At 35.5% G+C, this 9,517-nt stretch overlaps 1 long non-coding RNA gene across 1 annotated transcript; it reads left to right on the top strand.

Moving 5' to 3' along the window:
* The first annotated feature begins 8,298 nt into the window (after positions 1-8,298).
* LOC309857041 lies at positions 8,299-8,798 on the top strand. The gene is made up of 2 exons (XR_014307447.1): positions 8,299-8,430; positions 8,474-8,798. It is a non-coding gene; the product is annotated as an uncharacterized lncRNA (long non-coding RNA).
* Positions 8,799-9,517: the final 719 nt, after the last annotated feature.

Consider the following 9,517-nt stretch of genomic DNA (forward strand, 5'->3'; position numbering starts at 1 on the left):
TTCTTTAGTTCACACAAATTTCATTTTATTATATATAACCTCAGATAAATTTCAACAAATCATAATTTATTAAAATTATGTCTACTTAAAAATCTCATAGAAGAGTAAAACCATCAAAAATAATAATAAACACACACAACACACACACATCACCCATGTATTGACAAATTACAATTGCTGTAACAATACATTAGGCATTCCACTGTTAAGAAATATCAAAATTTCCATCAGTGACAAAAAGATTTGTATCCAAATGGACTGATTTTCCAGAATCCAAGAAAAAGTCTCCTAGGGTTTATTTAAAGATAAATATTTGAACAAATACTTCTTAAATTTAGGAAATTCAGAACATACGATTAAAGAATATTTGCAGTGCAGACTATATTCAATCCTTCCTTCAAAATGTGCCTTTGAGTACATAATTCTGTTTTCTCTATCTAAATTGAGCTGTCCTCCAAGGAAGTTTTCTAAAATGTGTGTCTCTGTGTGATAAATGTTCTAAGACCTAACATGCTTCATTGTATTTTTACTGTACTCTCAAATTTAATCAATAATTTGGCTTGATGTATAATATCTAGTTTCAAATATCTTTTCCATCTATACAAACCCCCAGCTGTCTTTTTTATATGCTATTACTATTGAGAATTCTGCTGTCAGTATTATTCTTGTACATTTTAGGTGATCTGTTCTTCTCTTGGGCATCATTTATGCTCTTCTATGTTTTTGATATTCGTAAAACTCATCATAATGTATGTGAGTGGTTTTGTGTGTGTGTGGATTTTGTTTTGTTTTGTTTCTGATTTCTCATGTTTGGCATCATTTTAAGTCTGGTAATTTTTATCTTTCTTTAATTCTCCAAAATTTATCTCAGTACTTATTTAAATATTTTCTTTATTTTTTTTTTCTTTTCTGCTGCATTTGGGCAGAAGTCATTAATTTGTTTGTTTGTTTGTTTGTTTTTCCCAACTCATTTATTCATTTTACAGCTATATTCATCTTAGGCTCCATTTATTGTATTCTTTATTTCAACAATTTTCACTTAATTTATATTCACAGTATAGTGTCTTTTCTTTGTATATGTATATCATTATTTTATCATATACTTTTAAGCTATTTTTAAAAATATTTTACTTATTTATTTGACAGTGAGAGATCACAAGTAGGCAGAGAGGCGAGCAGAGAGAGAGGAAGGGAAGCAGGCTACCTGCTGAGCAGAAAGCTCGATGTGGGGCTTGATTCCAGAACCCTGAGATCATGACCTGAACAGAAGGCAGCGTCTTAATCCACTGCGCCACCTAGGCGCCCCTAAGCTATTTTTTTAATTCCTGTTCCAATAACACTTGGATTGCCATATAAAGTTAACCACATCATCTTTTTTAGGTAAGTAATTGTACTTTTTATATGCATAGTTATTTTGGTCCATGAGTTCAGCTCTTCTTCGGATCATCAAATCTCTATAAAGTCTGGGTATGCTAGGATTTTCTAAGCAACAATAAAATACATTGAAACCTGGTAGCTTAATTATAATAATGTTTTCTTTCTCAATCATTCACAATAGTATTACATTCTGAGTAGCTTCCTTCTATTTTGCAGCTATAGTGTTTGGAAAAACTTGAACTGTGATATCACTGTGATAATGTGAATTAGTCAGGGTTTTTCAGAGAATCGGGAAGAGAAAAAAAGGAGGATATTCTCCAGGGCCAACTCTAGAAGTGACTATTAAAACATCTGTCCAAATTCAATTGAACAAAACTCAGAAATGCCATCTCCAGCGAAATACAAAGAAGATTATATATAGTTCTGGGCACACACATCTCATTTGACCCAATGATGTACATCAATGAAAGACTGAAGGCCAATCACCACTCCATGGGAGAATTTAAAAATAAATTTACTAATGAGGCCAAGAATTCAGAATCACAAATACTTCAAAACTAATAATAACTGCCTTCACTTGATGTTATTCTATAAGATAAATCCTACGATCAAGTTTCAATTTTAAATTCTTACAATTTTAAATTCTTAAATCCTTATGAAGAAGCATCATTTGGAGGGAGCAGTTTTCATAATTTATCATCCATCAGCCTTTTTTTTAAAGATTTTATTTATTTATTGGACACAGAGAGAGATAAAGAGAGAGAGAGATCACAAGTAAGCAGAGATGCAGGCAAGCAGGGAGGGAAGCAGGCTTCATTTTGAGCAGAGCCCGATGTGGGGCTGGATCCCAGGACCCAGAGACCATGACTTGAGATGAAGGCAGAGGCTTAACCCACCACCCACATGATGAGAGAGCCACTCAGGTGCCCCTCATCCATCAGTCTTAATTGATTGGAGGAAAACGTGTGGAGGAATAATGCCTTAGGGAGCTAATCTCTCTAAAGAATTTTCAAGTCTTTACCCCTTCAAGGTTTTTGTACAGTTCTGATAGCCTCTAAACATCCAGCTGATTTCTACAGTGACAGGCCTGTTAAAACCTGTCTTCAAACCAGGAATAGAGCTTGAAACATACCAGTCAAGAGCAACTTTGAGTCTTTTAAGGAATTTATCATCATTTCTTTGGTTTTGGTTAATATCTGAAATAGTTCCATATTACACTTGCATAATTTCTCCAGAGCTGACTTTGAAGGAGGCATTCAGTTCCAGCTAGTTCCATATTTTGGCAAGAACTATAATTCTATATATATATAAAAAAACATATTTTAGGGCGCCTGGGTGGCTCAGTGGGATAAAATCTCTGCCTTCGGCTCAGGTCATGATTCCAGGTTCCTTGGATTGAGTGCCACAGTGGGCTCTCTTCTCAGCAGGGAGCCTGCTTCCATTCCTCTCTCTCTGGCTGCCTCTCCGCCTTCCTGTGATCTCTGTCAAGTAAATAAATAAAATTTTTTAAAAAACATATTTTATACCAGTTATTCATGTTTATTAACTAAGATATCACAATACAAATAATACAAACAGTTGCTCTTTATTAATACCTTCAACCAAGATCAAAAAATATGTCATATTTTCTCCAAAAATTTTATATCATCTGATAGGTCAGATATATATAAAATTACATTTAAAGTTTTAAAAATATCATCAAATATTTTCATTTAAATGCAAATTTGAAAAAAAATCTACTTTCCCAAACACGACTTTTTATCCTAATTTTTTTTTGAATTTTGTCGACAACTGATAAAATGTTTAGCGAGACTATAAATGTTAGATCGAAAAAAATGATTAATACATGTAGGTTCAAATTATTATGTTCCATTAAAAATGATTTAGTCTTTGATGAACATCTGTTTGTTAATATGTTGTATCCAGATATAGTAAATTAATGATATATATATAAAATTATAGGGAAATGACACCTTCCGTTCCATTATGAGTAGAGCTTTTAAAATGCTATTTGTCACAATCTGTCATCTTGTCATTATGTAGCATTATGTAGCATTTAAAAAATGTATACTCTTCACTTCGAAGTCTTTTAGAAATCTAAAATATGACTTTCTATGGTTTGTGTTTCCATATTCCTTTATTGCCAGTTTGAACAAATCCACATGCTTGGATTCAAAGGTAATAAATTCCTCTTATTTGGAAAAATGATGTTTATTTTTGTTCTCTCACCCTTCACAGGTGGTTTCATTTTAGCACACTTCAGAGTTATAATTTCATGCTTATTAAAAACATTTATTATGATCTACGTAGATGAATGAAACTTTTATTTTATTAAATTATTTTGACAAAAAATCTGGTATTTTTAAAAATATATTTCCTTTGAAGGGTTAATTTAGAACGTTCAGAGAGGATCTAGGAGTGCGGTATTATGCAGTTTTTAAGTAGGTATGAAATGGTTATTTATATGATTGTTTCTTTAAGGCTTATGTATATTGTCCATTATATGCTATAAAATATTTTGAAAGTAAATTTAAGGTATGTTTTACATAGTTTATATTTTGGAAAAAAATTATTGAAATGACTTATGAAATTCAGTATACTCTCATCATTAATTTATTCTGAAATTTACCAATTGTCTATTGAACCTATTATATGGCAGATATTACTTCAGACTACACTGGTAAATGAAATACTTGGCTTTGTAGAACTTTTATTTTTATGGGTGAGACAATTAAAAGCTATAAACCTTAATAAAAATTGCATAGTGCATTCAAAATTGATGAGTATAATGGGGAAAAAGAAAAATTCGATCAGGGTGAGAAAAATCAAGGTTGCTAGGCAGGGGATGGGGAGTTAAAATTTTTAATAGGAAGATCAGGGTAGTTACAATGAAGCTGACAATTGAACAAAGGTATGGAAAGGTGATGAATTTGCCCAGAACTATCAGCAATAAGGTCACTCCAGACAAAGGAATTGGCTATCTTGAAGGCCATAAGGTTGGATCATGCCTGGCATATCTGAGGAATAGCAAGGAGGCCACTGTGAGTGACTGAAGAGTAGCAGGGAAAGAGGTCACAGAGGTTAAATGAGTGGCTAGATCATGTAAAAGCTTAGAAGTCATTGTAAAACTCTGGCTTTTATATTTGGAAACTTACTGTGTGATAGAATTTCTGCTAATAACTGAGAGTTCAAATGTCCATAAAATTTCAAGGATTCTTATTCTAGTAAGAGAATAAAGAAAAAGAGTTCATATTTTCACATGGTGTAACAAATGCTCGGAGATCCAAGTGTAGGAAGCTATGGGAGCACAGAAAAAGGCACTAAAATCTCGCCAATATATTTGGTAACTGTGACTATATATAAATTTGTATTTTCTAGATTTTTTTATAGTCATGGAATCACACAGTATATACTATTCATTGCCTGGCTTTTCTTTTCTCAGCATCATTATTTTGAGAATCTCCAACTGTAAATAGTTCATTTTGATGTTGAATAGTAATCTCTCTCTTTTTTTTTAAAGATTTTATTTATTTATTTGACAGAGAGAGATCACAAGTAGGCAGAGAGGCAGGCAGAGAGAGAGAGAGGAGGAAGCAGGCTCCCTGCTGAGCAGAGAGTCCGATGCGGGACTCAATCCCAGGACCCTGAGATCATGACCTGAGCCTAAGGCAGCGGCTTAACCCACTGAGCCACCCAGGCGCCCCGAATAGTAATCTCTTTAATGAATAGATCATAATTTGTCTTTGCTCTATTGATGGACATTGATAAACATTTCCATTGTTTTCAATTCTTAAAAATAAAGCTGCTATGAAATTCATATACAAGTCCTTGTATGAACATAGGGTTTGTTTCTCTTGGTTAAATGCCTAGAAGTAAAATGGCTATTTGTGTAACTGCAACATATTTTGCATTTAAAAAAATGTTCAGACTATTTTCCAAAGTGGTTGTATCATGATATATGCCAACAACAGTTTAGATTTTTTGTTGCTTCTCAATCTAGCTCAGACGAAGTACAATTAGCCTTTATAATTTTAGCCATTCTAATAGATATGTAAGCATGTCTCATTATGATTTTAATTTGTATTTCTTTAATGTCTAAATGTTGAGAAATTTGTCATGTGCTTATAAGCCATCCATATCCTTTTGGTGACATGTCTCTTCCATTATTTCCTTCACATGTAAAATTGGATACTCTGTTTGGTTATTAGTAAGGTTTTTTATTTTTATTCATTTTTTAATATTCAGAGTAGATGTCCATTATCAGATATATAATTTGCAAATCCCTTCTCCATCTTTACGGTTTCTCAATGGAGCTTTGATAGCTGTGTCTTTCAAGAAATATGCTACTTCTTTCCTGGTACACGGAGGTATGACTAGAACATTATCAATGTTGACCTTTGCAAAGAAAATCATGGCTTAAGATATATGTAGTCTGCAGTTGTTGGGAGTGTTCACCATCCTTGCCTCTAACTCATCTCTCACTGCCCACACATTCAGATATAGGGGAGTATTGATTGACAAAATATTAATTGCCAAATAACACTAGTTGGAGAATAAGAAAAATGCAGGCACCTGATTATATAATATTACTTAAATAAAATATGTTTTTATAAGTGCTATTGGAAGTAAATTCCTCAATACTTTAATCACACAGAATGATGGAATCCTAGATTTTTTTTCTTGTATTTACTAAGAAAATGATCATGCCTCAAGTATATTAAAATGGAATAGGTAAAATTAAAAATTGTTTTAAGTTGATTTGCGTGTGTTGTGCTTATGTGAGAGAGAAAGTGAGAGAGAAATAGAAAGAGAAAAAGAGAAAGGGAAAGACAGAGAGGTGGCTGCAGTGAATTATGAGTTGCAGGATAGATTTTAAAGTTTTGTCATTTGCTTTCTACATTTCCTTTTCCTTAGGTTCAAGAGAACAATCAGTAATATCTCAGATGCCTGCTGGTAACATCAGCAGAAAGAGTTAGAGGTTCCCAGAAAATTAAAGATGAGATATAGTTTTCCTGACATAAGAAAAGTCATTTTTTGTCCCCAGCTATTTTCAATGATCTATACCCCACCTGTGTACTTGCCCAAGCACACTTCTTCCAAAATTTCCTGGGAGGCTCTTACAAAGAAATGCAAAAACCTCACTAGTTAAGGATTTTGAGGGAACAAGGCAATGGGAAAACTAACAGTCACCACCAGACCAGGAAATAGCCTAAGCTATTGAGACAATAAATCAGTGGTAAAACTCCTAGTGCTATTTCAAAAGTAATCAAGGCCTTGCATTCCTTGTCCCAGAAAATGAGTCCAAGACCCCATCTAGTTTATATCTGCTCTTGAAGCCTGCAGAGTCCCTTTCCCTTGTCCAACAGTTACCTCTGCTTTATTCTAACGTTGAAGTTTCTGCCCTCGGTGGAATACAAGCTTCATTCAGGTGAACATGCAATACATATTGCACAAATACATATGTGGATGTGCATGCATCCACAACCCTATGACCAACCATACACGGGATAATAAAACTCTCCCTTCTTAAATACTAAATAAAAATCTCTCTCCTGTTCAAACAGTCAAGGCTTTGGAACTTATTCCCTGTGATCTCCTTGTATGTTGTAAACAAAGATTCCTTTGTTTGACAACTCCACCTGTTTCTGTGATTCACCAAAGACTGACCTCAATTAGTTCCGTTACTGTAATGGCTTTCACTACTCTGATTCTACCTCTGCAAGTCTCCAAATTTAACTATTTTTTTCTCCCAATTCCGCATGTTCTTGGCTTTAAACTGCAACTCTGAAGAGATGCTTTGCTTGTTTTAAAAAAAATCAAGAAAAGGGAGTAGTAGTCAACATTGTTACTTTGAACTTCCTGCCCTAAGGGGCTCTCCTGTTGTTTCTCTTTGACTTCCTGGACTGAAACGACAGAAATTTGGCAATACATCACTCCCCAATCCAGATTACTGACAGAACAGTTTAGACTCTTAGAAAAATATTAGTTTAAAAGATCACATAATTAAATACTTAAGCATGTAGGGTAATATAGGGGTTTACAAGAAATATATTTTGGTCATCTGAATATTTGGTTTTCAACCATGGCTACTGACTCACAGCTCCTAAAACTCTTGGAATTTCCTGTGATAAGGGTGAGAGAGGTGTGTTTTGTTATGTTAATGAAGTGACCTTCAGACCTCACTCAAGGCAAGGGCTGTTTGCCTGAAGGACCAACCACTTGGTGAAAGCCTTCATAACTTTTTGCCCAACATGCCTCCCCTTCCTCCCAATTCAGGATTATTTGGGGAGGGAAGAGGAGCTGGAGATTAGATCAGCAAATGACAAAGATTTAGTCAGTCATGACTATGTCATGAAGCCTCCACAGAAAACCTGAAAGGACTGGGTTCAGAAAACTTTTAGTTTGTTAAATGTATAAAAAGGCAGGATGAGTGGCAGTCTTACAGAAGGTAATAGAAGCTCTGTGCCCATTCTCCATACCTTGCCCTGGGCACTTCTTTATCTATCTATTGATTTAAATCTTCTATTATATCTTTTAATAAGCTGGCAAACATAAAGTAAGTATTTTTCTGAGTTTTGTGAGCCCCTGTAGCAAATTAAAAGAACGTAAGAAGTAGGCCATTGGGACCTCCAACCTGTAGCTGCTCAGTCACAAGCACAGGTAATAACCTGGGGCCTACAGTGAGACTGGCATCTGAGATGGGGTTGGAGATAGTCTTGGAGGACTGATCCCTTAACTGATGAAATCTTACGCTATGTTCAGGTAGATAGTGTCAGAATTTAGTTGAATTCTTGGGTATCCTGCTGTTGTCTGAAAATTATTTGGCATTGTTGGTATGATGTCCTTGAAAGACCCCCCCCCCCCGTCGTTAAGTAATTAACTGCTCTTTTGTTGTGTAAAAGTACCCCTCCTCCCCTTGCAATGAAAAGACCCTTCCCCCAGGGTTGAATTCAATGTAACTGCTCTTTTGCCTTTCTGTAACCGCTTGGCTTTTAGGGCATGACACTTGACTCCTGTTTGAACAAGATACCCTCTCCTAATAGCCGGGGCATGGTCCCGTAGGTCACGTAGGCAAGGGGGCTGCATGGTCCCCTAGATCACGTAGGCAAGGGGGCTGCATGGTCACATAGGTCACGTAGACAGGATGCCTTTCTGCCCAGTAATAAGGTCAAACTTCCCCTCTTTGTTTCCCCTTCCCGCTTTTCTCTTCCCGCGAGGGGTGTCTTCCAGGGCAATCCACTAACACCAAGTATGCCTTTTTCAAAAGTTCGAACTGTCCACCAATCAGTTGCACCCCACCCAAAACTTGTTTGTACCTTCCTATAAAAGACCCCGCTTCACTCTGGTCGGTGTGCTCGGTTAGCTGGAGCTGCCGACCACCCGCCGGTACCTGCGTGACAATAAACCTCTTGCTGTTTGCATCCAGTGGCAGTGTTGGATTCTTGGGTAAGGGGATCCGCGGTTCTTTCATCCTAAAACCCAAAAAGATATAGCTACCTCAAAATAAGAATAAGGTTGACAGCTTATATATAATAAGTGAGTATATCAGGGATTTAAAATATACCCAATAAATAATGTAAGGAATTAAGGAAAGATTTTGAAATAATAACAAGAATAAGAACCTAGTGGTACTAATAGATTAAATATATGTAATCTAGTTGAATTAAGAATACAATGGATAGAATACGTAATGGATTCAATAGAGATAAGAAGTCACTTAAGGACATAGTCATCTGGATACCAGCAAAGCATTAAAATTATCAATATAAAAGAGGTGTAAGATGTAGGTGATACGTGTGGAACAAAAGCTAGAGAAAAAATTAGATTTCCTTACTACTCATAGCCTGTTGACAAGTCCTTGAAGTTCCTCTGGGGACTCAGCTGCTTCCATGTGGACACATCTACTCAGGGCAAAAAGCATTCTTAGTCCACCCCCCCCCAGGATACTGAAAATCTACTTTCACATGTAAAAATTACTTTGGAAACTTCTTTATCTCTATTCCCCACCCCTGCCCTCAAGATATACATTGGCAATCATCTCCCAAGCATATACCCACTGATACACATCAGAAGAGTCTCTTCCCTGAGTTTTTACTAAATAGTAATAAATGACCTTTCCCTAACAATAGCTAGTCCCCTC

This window comes from Mustela nivalis (assembly GCF_964662115.1).
Source record: "Mustela nivalis genome assembly, contig: HAP1_SCAFFOLD_263, whole genome shotgun sequence".
Taxonomy (NCBI): domain Eukaryota; kingdom Metazoa; phylum Chordata; class Mammalia; order Carnivora; family Mustelidae; genus Mustela; species Mustela nivalis.